We start from the raw sequence: 15978 nt of genomic DNA, 5'->3' as shown, positions 1-15978 counted from the left end.
CCATATACACCATGTTACACGTTTTTTTTGGTGTATATATACATGCTCATTTTGATCCATTTTTACTACCATTTTCTTATCAAAAACACACAATCTTTCTTACTCTCTAAACTCCATAACAATCCAGCAAATAACCAAGAAGATCTAGCCATAAAAACCATACTAAAACACCATAAGAAAACTCTTACAAAAACACTTCAAGAAAACCTTCCAAGAACACCAACTTACTTCCAATCTTTCATCCACTTCTATCACCCTTTTGATTCTAGCTTCTTACTCCTCTTTTACAGCAAACTTATCCAAGGAACTTGAGGTAGAATCTATGTTCATAACCTTATTCAATTCATATATATAGCTATCTTATTTTGTGGTACAAAAGTTTAACAACAAGAACATAGTTTGAATGTTTTCAAACTTGTTTGCAAACTAAATAGATCCTTCTAACTTAACTTTTAAAATACTTCAAGACATGTAACATAACTTATTTATATGTTAATTTAACAAGGTAAAACTTGGTTTTTCAAAGTATAAGTATTTTTGGAAAAATGGTCATTAAATGATTTTGTTGTAACAAAAATGTTTAACTTCATATGTTTCACTAAACTTTCATCTATGCCGTATGATTTTGAATACAAACCAAGGTATTTACAGTTCATAGTCTTATAGAAGAACTCGATCCAAGAAGATGGCAATTTGAATCAACGAAAACGGACTTGTAACGAAGAAACTATGACCGAAACAAAATTGGTTATCCAAGACTTAATTGACTTCGGGATTCATTGGAAAAATTTACATAAAATCACATCTTTATAAGATAACATGATATTTTATATATATGTACTCATAATTCAATTTCATATGGTTCAGGATCACCCGTAAGCAACACGAGAAGATTAATCATAAGATCCCATGTTTGTACGCAACACGTCATTTGACAACACCGGTACTTTATGTACGCAATACGTCATTTGACAACACCGGTACCGTGGGTCAAGATTAATCTCAACCAATACATATACGATGGGGTTTTATTTATTTCGTTGGGGGTTTTGTTTATTGCGGGTATATTAAACATCTAAAAATGAACCATTAAAATTGAATTACTAACATCGAAATGCTAACTACGGACTAAGGAAATATTCAAAATATTAAAAGTATAACAAGTATATATATATATAACGTTTGTTTTAAAAATGAAAACATATTGATATATTATATATGGATAGGTTCGTGATATCAACCGGAAGACCGAGTCAAATTATATATATCATCAAGACAAGAGTGAGTATATAGTCCCACTTTTAAACTCTAAATATTTCGGGATGAGAATACATGTATTTTATGTTTTACGATATGGACACAAGTAACTGAAAAATATGTTCTACGTTGAGTTGTACCACTGGCATACTTCCCTGTAGCTTGGTAACTAATATTTACAGCGGTATTGTAAACGCGAATCCTGTTGATAGATCTATCGGGCCTGACAACCCCAACCGGACTGGACGACCAGTATTCAACGGTTGCACAGTACTTCGTTTTGTGACTACACTTGGTACGGTGTAGTAAGATTTCATATTAAAGGGAATATGCGACGTGAAAATGTTAAGTATGGTTACCAAGTGCTCAACCACTTAGAATACTTTTATTAAACTGTTTATATACGAAATCTTGTGGTCTATATATATATTGCTGCCGGCATTAAACCTATATCTCACCAACTTTATGTTGACCTTTTAAAACATGTCTATTCTCAGGTGATTTCTAAAGCTTCCGCTGCATCATGTTGGATCTAACCAGGATCTTGCGTACGCATGTTTGTGTCAAAAATAAAACTGCATATCCGAGATGTTGTATTGTAAAATATGCTAGAAACCGTGTTGTTGTCATCATTTGTAAAGTTTGTAAGTCGAAGATTATCGCTAAACGTTAATCTTCTTTTTATTGTCTTAAGCTTGTAACAAAAATAATGGTTGTGGTTTGTAATGTATAATATATGCAGTTTTTCTTTTAAAAATGTCTCATATAGAGGTCAATACCTCGCAATGAAATCATACGTTATCTAACGCGTTCTTATGGTTAAGGACGGGTTATGACAATTAAGATGTATTTACTATTGGAATATACTAGTAGGAAAACATCATTTTCAACCTTTTATCATGAAAAATGACATCTTTGTCATTATATATGATTCATGAAACTTCTTTAGATATTTTATACATGTATTATACTCGTACTATACACAGCTTCTAGAAGTATTTACTATTGGTATATACCAATAGAAATCTTCAATTATTTGTGTAATATGTCATTCATGACATAATATATTTTAACTTATCTTAGATATTTTCACTAAAAATCAAATTTTTAAGCCTATAAATAAGCACCATTTCTAACTCATTTTTACACATTCATTTTCCAAATTTTACTTCCAATTTTCACACACACTTGCAAGAACTCTCTCAAGTTTTATTTTACTACTTCTTTCCAGCAACTTTACATTTTAAACTTGAGGTAAAAACTCTACTTCAACTCTTGTTTAATTCATATGTTTATAGCTATCTATATAAGAGTTTATAAACTAGAACATAGTTTGAATGATTTCAAACTTGTTCGCAAACTAAATAGATCCTTCTAACTTAACTTTTAAAACACTTCAAGACCTGTAATATATCATAATGATATGCTAACTTAACAAGATACAACTTGTTTTTACAAAGAACACCTTAAAACTGAATCTACGTCGTTGGAGTGTAACCGGGGGCTGTTTTGGGTTGGATAATTAAAAACCATCTTGAACTTTGAATTGGAAGTTCATGTTCTGGAAAAATGATATTTCTTATGAATATGTTAACACATAAAAATTTCATGGTTTAACTCAAAGTGTAAGTATTTTTAGAAAATGATCATTAAATGTTGTTTTTATGATGGAAAATGATCACTTTCATAAGTTTCACCTAAATTTGACCTATAACCTGTGATTTCGAATACAAACCAAGGTATTTACAGTTCATATTCTTAAAATTTGACTCGATCCAAGGAAGTGGCAAGTTGAATTAACAAAAACGGAGTTGTAATGAAGAAACTACGACTAAAACAAGATCGGGTATCCAAAACTAGTTTAACAACGAAAATATTTGGGGAAAAATTAAATTAACCATATCTTTCCTAATTAAAATGAAATTTTATATATATTTACTTATGATTAAATTTTATATATTTCAGGACCACCCGTAAACAACACGAGAAGATTAATTATAAGACCTCATGAACGTACGCAATACGTCATTTGACAACACGGTACTTTATGTACGCAATACGTCATTTGACAACACGGTACCGTGGGTCAAGATTAATTCTGATCAATACGAATACGATGGGGTCTTTATTTATTTTATTAAGTAACTAATTGTGGACCACTAACATCGGACTGCTAACTACGGACTAATAGATAATAGAAGTATTATAAGTATATATGTAACGATTATTTGAAAAGAAAATATGTTGATATATTATATATATGGTTAGGTTCGTGAATCCAAGGCCAACCTTATACTTGATCAATGATGTTATATGTATTTTTACTACAAAATACATTATGTGAGTATATAGTCCCCTTTTAAACTCTAAATATTTTGGGCTGAGAATACATGCGCTGTTTTTATAAATGTTTTATGTTATGGACACAAGTGATCAAAAATATATATTCGAGGATGGGTTGTGTTATTGGAATACTTCCCTGTAACTTGGTAACTATAATTACATGGGCCAGTGTAAACGCGAATCCTGTTGATAGATCTATCGGGCCTGACAACCCCAACCGGGCTGGACGACCAGTTTTTAACGGTTGCACAGTACTTCGTGGCGGATGACTACAGCTTGTTTAATTACGGTGTAGTTGATGTTATATGAAAGGGAATATGCGACAATGATTTATAGTTAAGTATGGTTACCAAGAGCACAATCACTTAGAATGTTTTTATTAAATGCTTATGAAATATGAAATCTTGTGTTCCATGGTTATTACGCTGCTAGCATCAAACCTATATATCTCACCAACTTTATGTTGACATTTTTAAGCATGTTATTCTCAGGTACGAATTAAGTCTTCCGCTATGCATTAGCTCATATTAAGGATACTATTTGGGACCATTTAAGCTACGATTCAAAGACGTTGCATTCGAGTCATTGAAGTTCAATAGAGATTAATATTAAGTAAATGACAGATTAGATCATTTAGATATTATGAAATGATAGGTGTACATGTAAACTCTTGATGTAATGAAAGGTTGTCTTTTAAGAATAAATGCAACGTTTGTAAAATGTATCATTTAGAGGTTAAGTACCTCGCAATGTTATCAACTATTGTGATTCGTTTTATAATCAATATGGACGTCGTCCAGATGGATTAGTTCGGGTTATCACAGTTGGTATTAGAGCGGTGGTCTTAGCGAACCAGGTCTCCCATTAATGTGTCTAACTGGTAGTTGTTAGGATACATTAGAGAGTCTGGACTTCGACCGTGTCTGCATGTCAAAAAGTTTTGCTTATCATTTCTAGTCGGAAACCATCTGCTTATCATCCTTAGGAAATTGCCTGCTTATTATTCTTATGTCTAGACACGTCTTACTGCATCTAGTGCATCGATAGTGTATAGACAAAATTCATATCCTAGCTTATCTGCTACTATAAATATTGTCTGACGTATTTCAAAGATTCTCCGTGACATCCGGGATTTTGGTATTATATATACATAAGTAAATTATGTATTGAAGAGTACCAAACCCAACTCCTATAATCTATTCCAAACCAAAATCTCATTTCTTCGACTATACAAGATGGATTCTTCATCCAGTTCGAATTCCTCCGACTTCGATAGCTACGCCGATATGGATTTCCATTCGAGCTCCGAGAACAGCGTCACCGGAATGGATCAACCAATTTCCCATCATCTATTCTGGATGAATTGGGGATGGGTTCGTAATATACTAAATCTCTGGAGACAAGAAGAAGGTGATCCATTCCATCCACCAAATTGTCCTCTTAACGATGAACCTGAAGCACTTACCGGTGAACCTATTCGAAACACCATTTTCTCGCTCATTTCTAGAGTATCTCGTCATGATTACATACTATCCCATATTTCGAATCTTGTTCATTCGCTCGTTCCAACTGTCAATCATCCCGGTATAATAGAAGAAGTCAACGAGCTTCGCGCTCGGGTAGTGGCTTTAGAAAATACGGTGCGAAGGTTACAAACACCAGCACCAGCACCAGCAGCATAATCTGTACCACCAACATCAACGTCGACAGTACTCTTACCACCCCCAAACCACAACCATACCGTAAAACTCAACATCACAAATTGTATCTCGGATATCAACATCACATACCTCAAAAACCTCATCTGAACTTCGAGTATGATCTTCGTTCTATATATCGTTCTACATCGATTATCTTCGCTTTACGTATTGTTTTACCTCATTTATCTTCGTTCGACATGGCGATTATGTAATCTCTAATGTTTTAGAAATTATGTAATCTAGTATTAACAATAAATCAAGAGAGTTAATATTTTATTGACTCATTTAAATCCATAATTACATCCGAAGAAAATATATATGCAAGTATATTTTCATAATTGTAATTAAAAATCCTTTCGTACAAACTATTAATGATGAAAAATATTATAACGGGTAGGTAGTACCCGAGGAATATTTATGATTTCATGTTAATAAGTTGCACTGTACATTCTTCAAATCTGATTCAACGATCATTTACTATCCTACTTACAACTACTGTTATACGTATCCGTTCACCATCGGATAATCATTTTCATTCAAATTTCATATTTTGATTTTGATCTATCAAAATTCAACAAGTGGCATAACGAAGAAAACATTGGACAAAATAAAAGAGTTAGAAACAAACGAACTAATTAATTGAAATTTTGTTAGGATTCCACGCTAACTGTTCCAGCTAACTGTTCCAGCTAACTGTTCCTGGCTAGCATTTAATTTATTGCAATTTACATTCTCGCAATTTTATTTAATTTCTGTACTTTACATACCGTCGGGACATATGTACAACAATACGTCGGATTAATTCTGAGACAACACGTTGCATAATGGGTCATGATATATATTTATTTTACGCACTATAAATAATGGGACACGTATGCAAGGTTTCGATCTATCATATCGACCCATCTATATATATATTTCAGAACGACCGTAGACACTCTATAGTTTGCTATACAGGGTTGAGGTGGATTCCAAAATATATATATGGTTTGAGTTGTGATCAATACTGAGACCGGTACACAGGTCACGATACGTATTAATATATTATATATATATAATTGTATATGAATCATTGGACTACTGGACCATTGGACAATTGGACTATTGGACTGCTAACTTTGGATAATAAAAATGAATTAAAATATTGATTATAACATATGAAACTAAACAATTCTTCAAGTTTGCCACTTGACTTCATCTTAAACCTCATTCGTACCTCGACAGTTACAATTCGCGTTCAAATCTTTTCATGATTCTTGAAAATACCTCAATCGAGAAGTTGAACCAACCGCATCTCATCTATGGAAGAAAAGATTCTTGCATATAGTTATGCACTCGAAAAATCTCGGAGACTGAGTCAACGTTTAACACGTAGAAGTGTTAATTTCTTTAGTGTTATTATTACCCAAAATAACCTTGCAATTCCTTTTCAAAGTAGCCAACTTTGTCACAGCTCCAGCAAGCCAACTTCGACTTTTCATTCGAACCAACCTTATTATAACTTTGATATATACGAATAGCTTTCCTCATCGTTACCGGGAAATCCTTTCATATTCCATCATATTACCATCAGCGTTTAATCATCTAAAAACACAATTCTCCCGAAACCACCTTGGTTTGATAACCGATGACCCAGATTCGTAACTTTGAGAATGCTGACGAAGCAGCATGTTGTAGATGGTCTTAATGGCCAAAAGTGGATGTTAAAGAATGGAGTATTGGAAACACTCAATAGAAAATTTAGTACCGAAAAGCGGATTATGCGAAACTATGAAGTAAGCCGTGGACAGATCACAAAGAATAAGTTTGACTTCAAATGATCCAAATGACTCAGTGCCTGCTGAAATCATTAGTAAGAATCTTATTCTTTATTCTAAACCTTCACAGACAGATATTCATCATCATCTAATCTTGGATATTATAAGATATCTTCGTATCTTCCATTATACATATTCTCCATATTTCTGGAGATATTTTCACAACTATTTTTATCTGCGATCATTTATCTCTCCGTAACATCTGCGTTACAACATAAAGGAAACTGTGTTAGTTTCTAAGTTCTAAAACCTTCGAGTTTAAAATAGGAATGTTCTGAAGCAGTGTTGGGAACTGATGCATGAATTAGTATAATATAATGAAACTTGATCAACTTCATTATATTACAGTAAGTCATGTTGAGTTTCTAATGGAATGTGATGATTCACAGTACCATCATCATGTGACATGTTACACGGCTCTTACATTCTATATAAATTCTAAAAATATCAAGAAAATATTTCTTGATAATTCGATCTTTTCCAGAATATTCTGGTAATTTGACAAACCAAAATCGTGCCATTACCATTCCTTTCTGAGAGCATTAGCTATGTTCATTCCAAATTTCATATCTACGAATTACGGACCATTACTCGCTTGACTTGAGGACGGGAAGAAGAAACGAAGGGACAAAGCCCCGAAATAGAAATTGGAGTAAAAAAATCGCAGTAAATAGGAGAGAGCATTAACTATGGATGACAATGATTATAGAAGACAGAAGCAGGGACATCGAAGTATAAGGGAAGATATAAAATCTAACAACCACCCAGAAATTACAAACCGTGTATATCAATACGTATTGCAACGTAAAGACACGGGAGAATTAAAAACATTATAATTCCAAGGAAATCATAGAAGTGAATAGATTCTTCTGGCGGCAGATGGAAGAGAAGAATGAAAGATATAAAAGTTAGGAGTATAACAAGAATCAGAACGGGATGGAGCATTTTAAAGAACACTTTAAGATATGAATTGAGGGAGAAAGGATAGAAGATGTGAGGTATAAGGAAGGGAAGGAGGTAGATTTATAGTGAAATATTCGACAGAGAAATCGAAACAGATTGCCGTATTAAATCAAAGAAGATCCTGATCGCCGAAGAGCCAAATCTTGTTACGTAAGATTTTCTTTAAATCCCTTAAATCCCGGAAGTCAATAGTAACTACGTCATCAGTCAAAACAAATATATTTATCGACTCATTTCACTCTTTTGTGATAGCATCACTCATGCGCATCACATGATCGAATCGTTTTATCTATATCTTTCAATAATGATAAAACTCCATTATCATCTCATATTCGTCATGAAAACATTCTTATGGTTATCTATGACAACCTCTATCAAATTTTGAGGACGAAATTTCTTTAACGGGTAGGTACTGTAATGACCCAGAAATTTCTGACCAAATTTAAACCTTAATCTTTATATCTTTCCGACACGATAAGCAAAATCTGTAATGTTGAGTCTTGAAAAGTTTGAAACTATATTCATGTAATCAGTTAACCACTGACCATCCATTTGTCCGACGATTCACGAATGTCATAACTTGTATTAATTATATACTTATGTATATATATGGATATATATGGATTATATCTAACTTGAATATATGATAATTAAGTATCTCATTAAACATATTAACAATGGATTATATACATAAAATGAGACTAGTAACTTAAGGACTTCGAAACGATATATATATATATATATATATATATATATATATATATATATAAAGCTTAACGACGTTATAACTTCTAAGTTAAAATAAATATATATGTATTGCATTAAGATGTATTTACTATTGGAATATACTAGTAGGAAAACATCATTTTCAACCTTTTATCATGAAAAATGACATCTTTGTTATTATATATGATTCATGAAACATCTTTAGATATTTTATACCCGTATTATACTCGTACTATACACAGCTTCTAAAAGTATTTACTATTGGTATATACCGATAGAAATCTTCAATTATTTGTGTAATATGTCATTCATGACATAATATATTTAAACTTATCTTAGATATTTTCACTAAAAACCAAATTTTTAAGCCTATAAATAAGCACCATTTCTAACTCATTTTTACACATTCATTTTCCAAATTTTACTTCCAATTTTCACACACACTTGCAAGAACTCTCTCAAGTTTTATTTTACTACTTCTTTCCAGCAACTTTACATTTTAAACTTGAGGTAAAAACTCTACTTCAACTCTTGTTTAATTCATATGTTTATAGCTATCTATATAAGAGTTTATAAACTAGAACACAGTTTGAATGATTTCAAACTTGTTCGCAAACTAAATAGATCCTTCTAACTTAACTTTTAAAACACTTCAAGACCTGTAATATATCATAATGATATGCTTACTTAACAAGATACAACTTGTTTTTACAAAGAACACCTTAAAACTGAATCTACGTCGTTGGAGTGTAACCGGGGGCTGTTTTGGGTTGGATAATTAAAAACCATCTTGAACTTTGAATTGGAAGTTCATGTTCCGGAAAAATGATATTTCTTATGAATATGTTAACACATAAAAATTTCATGGTTTAACTCAAAGTGTAAGTATTTTTAGAAAAATGATCATTAAATGTTGTTTTATGATGGAAAATGATCACTTTCATAAGTTTCACCTAAGTTTGACCTATAACCTGTGATTTCGAATACAAACCAAGGTATTTACAGTTCATATTCTTAAAATTTGACTCGATCCAAGGAAGTGGCAAGTTGAATCAACAAAAACGGAGTTGTAATGAAGAAACTACGACTAAAACAAGATCGGGTATCCAAAACTAGTTTAACAACGAAAATATTTGGGGAAAAATTAAATTAACCATATCTTTCCTAATTAAAATGAAATTTTATATATATTTACTTATGATTAAATTTTATATATTTCAGGACCACCCGTAAACAACACGAGAAGATTAATTATAAGACCTCATGAACGTACGCAATACGTCATTTGACAACACGGTACTTTATGTACGCAATACGTCATTTGACAACACGGTACCGTGGGTCAAGATTAATTCTGATCAATACGAATACGATGAGGTCTTTATTTATTTTATTAAGTAACTAATTGTGGACCACTAACATCGGACTGCTAACTACGGACTAATAGATAATAGAAGTATTATAAGTATATATGTAACGATTATTTGAAAAGAAAATATGTTGATATATTATATATATGGTTAGGTTCGTGAATCCAAGGCCAACCTTATACTTGATCAATGATGTTATATGTATTTTTACTACAAAATACATTAGGTGAGTATATAGTCCCCTTTTAAACTCTAAATATTTTGGGCTGAGAATACATGCGCTGTTTTTATAAATGTTTTATGTTATGGACACAAGTGATCAAAAATATATATTCGAGGATGGGTTGTGTTATTGGCATACTTCCCTGTAACTTGGTAACTATAATTACATGGGCCAGTGTAAACGCGAATCCTGTTGATAGATCTATCGGGCCTGACAACCCCAACCGGGCTGGACGACCAGTTTTTAACGGTTGCACAGTACTTCGTGGCGAATGACTACAGCTTGTTTAATTACGGTGTAGTTGATGTTATATGAAAGGGAATATGCGACGATGATTTATAGTTAAGTATGGTTACCAAGAGCACAATCACTTAGAATGTTTTTATTAAATGCTTATGAAATATGAAATCTTGTGTTCCATGGTTATTACGCTGCTAGCATCAAACCTATATATCTCACCAACTTTATGTTGACATTTTTAAGCATGTTATTCTCAGGTACGAATTAAGTCTTCCGCTGTGCATTAGCTCATATTAAGGATACTATTTGGGACCATTTAAGCTACGATTCAAAGACGTTGCATTCGAGTCATTGAAGTTCAATAGAGATTAATATTAAGTAAATGACAGATTAGATCATTTAGATATTATGAAACGATAGGTGTACATGTAAACTCTTGATGTAATGAAAGGTTGTCTTTTAAGAATAAATGCAACGATAGGTGTACATGTAAACTCTTGATGTAATGAAAGGTTGTCTTTTAAGAATAAATGCAACGTTTGTAAAACGTATCATTTAGAGGTTAAGTACCTCGCAATGTTATCAACTATTGTGATTCGTTTTATAATCAATATGGACGTCGTCCAGATGGATTAGTTCGGGTTATCACACAAGGTGAGCTAATTAGAGTGATCAGCAAAGTGGTAAGTGAAATGTTGAATGAATGTTTAAAGTGTGGTTATGAGTGGCATTTATAGGCATAAAATGGCGGTTATACTAGGTAACCACCATTACTCCACTAACCCACGATTACCACTCCTGGAATCCTCTAATCATGCCCACTAACTGCTCCACGTTCTCCTGATTTGTCGGACGGACCAACAACTGTGTGGACCAAGTCATCTTTCATCCGGTACGCAACGGGTGGCGTAGCGTAGGATTAATCATGAATATTGTAGCGTTGACTTGGTTGCAATTCCACGAGCTAAAGCTAGACGTCCAGCTGATAAATACGCCATGCGTCTCACGTGACGGGCATGGCGGGACGTACGTCATTAGTAGTTAATTTGGTATTTATTTGGTTGATCAAATTAGGAAAATATTGTTTTAGAACGGCAAACTCAAGCACCCTGCATATTTTTATACGAATAATGTCCTAAACAAGACTCGAACTCATGACCTCAAGGTCCGAGGAGAGTTCCTCGATACCACTAGGCTGAAGGCCCTTTGGTAGTTAGGAATGTATTTAGGAGCAGGTTATATGTAAAATTAAAGATGAGGACGAAAAATAAGTTTGGTTTAGTTTCATTTTTATTCTTCAATATTTGCATACACAATAATCAAACACATTGTCGTTTATTTCTCTACTAATACCTTATATGTGTGTAATTAAGTTTTAATCCTGCAGACCCGACCCATTCATAAATATAAATGCGGTCAACATTGACACATAAATCCTCTGGTGACTGAGTTTACCTGAAGAAAGAACAATAGTATCCTTGGCACGTCCTTCAAGAACAATAACTCCACCAGCATTACGTCTTCGTCCTACTGAATGACAAGGAGATATCCAGCCAATATCCCCAGTGTTTAACCAACCGTCTTCATCTACGGTCTTCTTTGTCGTGATGGGATTCTACGTTAAATAGACAGATAAACTGATCATAAATTTCTTCAAGAAAAAAGAGAACCATAAGGAAAAAATGTGTTAATTTCAAACCATATCTAGCTTTTAACCAGCAATTTAAAGTGATTTTCATGTGACTTGTTGATATATCAGCATTTATGGGCCAGGTTAGGTTGGGATGATGCTCAAATTTCTTTTGTATATTTTTCTATTACTCGTACATAATTATAATTAATGCGTTAAAAAGACCGGAGAAAAAAATATTGTTACAACTATAATCTTAATCTTAGAATAAAGCGGCTTAAGAACATAGACCATAGATGATTTCCAATTTAACCGTTCCATTTTTAACTATAAATTTAGACATAGCTATGACTTTTATCATTATTAAATTGAAAAATATTATCTAACGATGAATTATCCAATGGATATCCATTAAACTGATTAATCCATCGGATATGAATATGGATGAATTAAAATTAAATGGATACAGAGGAAACTTTGATTAATGGATATGGATGTGGATATGACATAATCCTATCCATATCTGATCCATTGCTATTCGGCCTATTCCTAGTCATAAGCAAAGCATATGCCACATGGACCCATTCCGTATTGAATGGGTCGCAATTGCCAACGCCCATCAGTGAAGTTCATATACTAATCATAAATCAAGACATATAGGTTAAAGTAGCATGAATCCATTTGTTTAAAGCATCATGAATCCAACTTATTGGAGGTACCTTGTAATAACCAATCATAATCATTGGCCCTCTGGCTTTAACAATTCCCTTTGAACCGGGAGGAAGGTCTTCACCAGTTTCATCATCTACAATTTTTATTTCTGTCTCCCGAATTGGATGCCCAACTGAGCCAAGAACCTTCAAATTTCACAACTATGATGATGTCATAAAATCCCATCTTAAATCAATATAACTGAAAACGTTCATATCTGGATTGGTATATTACATTGCATTCTGGTCGCCGAGCAGCTATAACAGGAGAGGACTCTGTTAATCCATATCCAACTTGAACTTTTGTACCAATTGCCTGTACATAAATCAAGATCATCATGTTTTTTATATACGTTTCCATTTGTAAAAAAAAAAAAAAAAAAAAACCACTTCGAACCTCAAAAAACTTGTCAACATGTGAAGGCAAGCTACCACCTCCACAAATTGCAGCCTGTAGAATGCATACATATCCCAATTAGTATCTGAATTATTATTACAGACATAGTACTACTATTCATTTTCAAGTCTAAGCATCATGATATATATTGAAAAGTTTTTTTTCCACTCAAATACACCAATCAAGATGACATCATTGTAAATAAAACTAAAAGGCTACGCGAGTTGGGTAACACTAACGAGTAGTTTTTGTACAGATTGGATTTTTCCAACAGAATCATATTTCCATATATACTTAGATGTTTCAAGTATGGTTACCAAAAAAATATATATTTGAAAAATTACTAGGAATATTTTATGTATTATAATAGAAGTTTAACAATACAACTTGGTATGATTTTCAACCCATTTTGATTAATTTCCTCCTAATGTTCTTCTTTTGTCCGTTTGACCTGTTAGAGATTGACATAGCCCAGCCATTTTTGAACGGGTCAAATTTAAAACTTCTGAATCAAAAGGAAGAAAACGAAAATCGAGAAGAGTAGCATATAAAACCTTTGAAATTCCAATAGATGAGTGAATTTTACTGTACACAGCCTTCATTGCCAGTATATGAAACGGAAGCAAAACTGTTGCAATAAGCCGTGCGTATAGCCAGTCCAACATTGCAGCAATATAAGAAGGTTGCTTTTGAGTTCTACACAAAATTTTCCCCTATGGAAAAATATAAAAACCAAAGAAAGCATTAAAGTATTAAATAACTAATTATCACTTCGGTAATATGTTGATTATCTGGAAGAAAAAAAACATGTTTAAATGTTGTTACATTTTTCATTTTGGAGAACTGATATTGAGGGAAGCTAATGTTTCGAGGTTATGAAAATTTTAGGATAATGGAGATAAAAGAAAAAAGTGGAAAAGTGGGCTTTAGAGTTATAATTTAAAAAAAACCATCACTCTATAGTGTAGTGGTTGGGGCCCTGAGTTCCTTGTAAGAGGTCTCAGGTTCGAATCACGTCTGTGACGAATATTTAGTGGCGTTCCTAATGGGTTGCGTACATCAGAGTATGGGTTGGATTACTCGCCCTCCCGGGTAGCACGAATAGGGAAAACCTTCGACCTTTTTCTTAAAAAAAGCACATTTTGAACACATTTATCAGTTTTTGAAATTTTTTTGATCTTTTATTTAGGATTGACTGTGCCTTATGCTAAAGGTGAACCTCATATATGTTTTTGAAATGCATGTATGCCATACTGATCCTTATAAATGAGACTGCAACCAGCTTACGAATGCCGGAGCTTGTCGCTATTTGTTTCTGGATCCCACTGCATATAAATAAATTGATTAATTGAGTATTATTGTATTTACGAATCATTATAGTTTTAAATAGTTAAAAAAAAGATTTACCTGTACAGAGTTTGCAATACTAGAGGGACAGAAATCATATATTGTGGCTGATAGTGCCGCATATCATCCTATAATGAAAATAACCGCATATCAAAAGAGCAAAACTGAGAAGATAGTTACTACTTAATAAAAAAAATCCTTTATATTTTCAGTTATTATATGTATAAAAAATCACCTTTAAGTATTTTACGTTTGTGTATACTTACTCAACTCCCCTAGAAAGTATAAAATACCCGCATGAACGTTCATATGCATGCCAAGGTGGAAGCATGCTTAGAAATCTGTCCCCAGGCACGGCAGGTACGACATCCCACAAATTTTGAACCTGAAAAGTACACAAGAAATTATTTAAAGAACATGATCTTATCTCTATCTACAACTTTGATAGACTTTACACACAAACATTTCACATTCTATTAATATATATTTATGGTGTTTTAAATGGAGGACGTCTTAGCCAACTAGTCGGTTTGGTAACTAGCCTGTCCCGTTTCGCCCAAAAACATTTAATTAGTCGGTCAACGCTAAAAGAAGTCAGCTCAAAGTCGGTTTGGTAACTAGCCTGTCCCGTTTAGCCCAAAAACGTCTAATTAGTCGGTCAATGCTAAAAGAAGTCAGGTCAAAGTCGGTTGAGTCTATCTGAGTAGGTCAAAGTTAGGTCAAGATTTTAAAACTTAAACAACACGATATCATCTCTATCTGAGACATTGAAGGACTTTACACACAAACATTTCACGTTATGTTAGATATATAGACGAAACTAGGTGTATTAAGCAACTTATTGACATTTAAGTGCAAATATGACTCTTCCTTTTGTCGAATATTTATTCTCTACAACCATAGTGATCAAAATTTAAAGCAAAAATGATGCAAAAATGTGTACCTGGTGCAAAAGATTACTATGTGTAAGCATAACTCCTTTTGGGTTGCCAGTGGTCCCGCTTGTGTATATAAGAGTAGCAAGATCGTCAGACTCGATAGGCTCATAATCAAACTTCTTGCCTAGAGATCCACAAAGCCAGTCAAAAGGCAACCCGGATTATAAGACCGCCAGGAAATATATAGGAAACATTATGTACCAAGGTTGCAAAAATCACAACTCGGGGAATACTCGGTCAGAACTTTTTAGGGAGTACTCGGAAACTCGGGGAATACTCAGGGAGTACTCGGATGTTGACCAAGTTTGACTTCGACT

At 33.2% G+C, this 15978-nt stretch overlaps 1 pseudogene; it reads right to left on the bottom strand.

The window, feature by feature from the left end:
• Positions 1–15978, bottom strand: part of LOC139875582 (probable acyl-activating enzyme 16, chloroplastic) — an 88178-nt pseudogene that overhangs the window by 14965 nt on the left and 57235 nt on the right.

This window comes from Rutidosis leptorrhynchoides, chromosome 11, assembly GCF_046630445.1.
Source record: "Rutidosis leptorrhynchoides isolate AG116_Rl617_1_P2 chromosome 11, CSIRO_AGI_Rlap_v1, whole genome shotgun sequence".
Lineage (NCBI taxonomy): Eukaryota > Viridiplantae > Streptophyta > Magnoliopsida > Asterales > Asteraceae > Rutidosis > Rutidosis leptorrhynchoides.
This window is presented reverse-complemented; position numbering and strand designations above follow the sequence as displayed.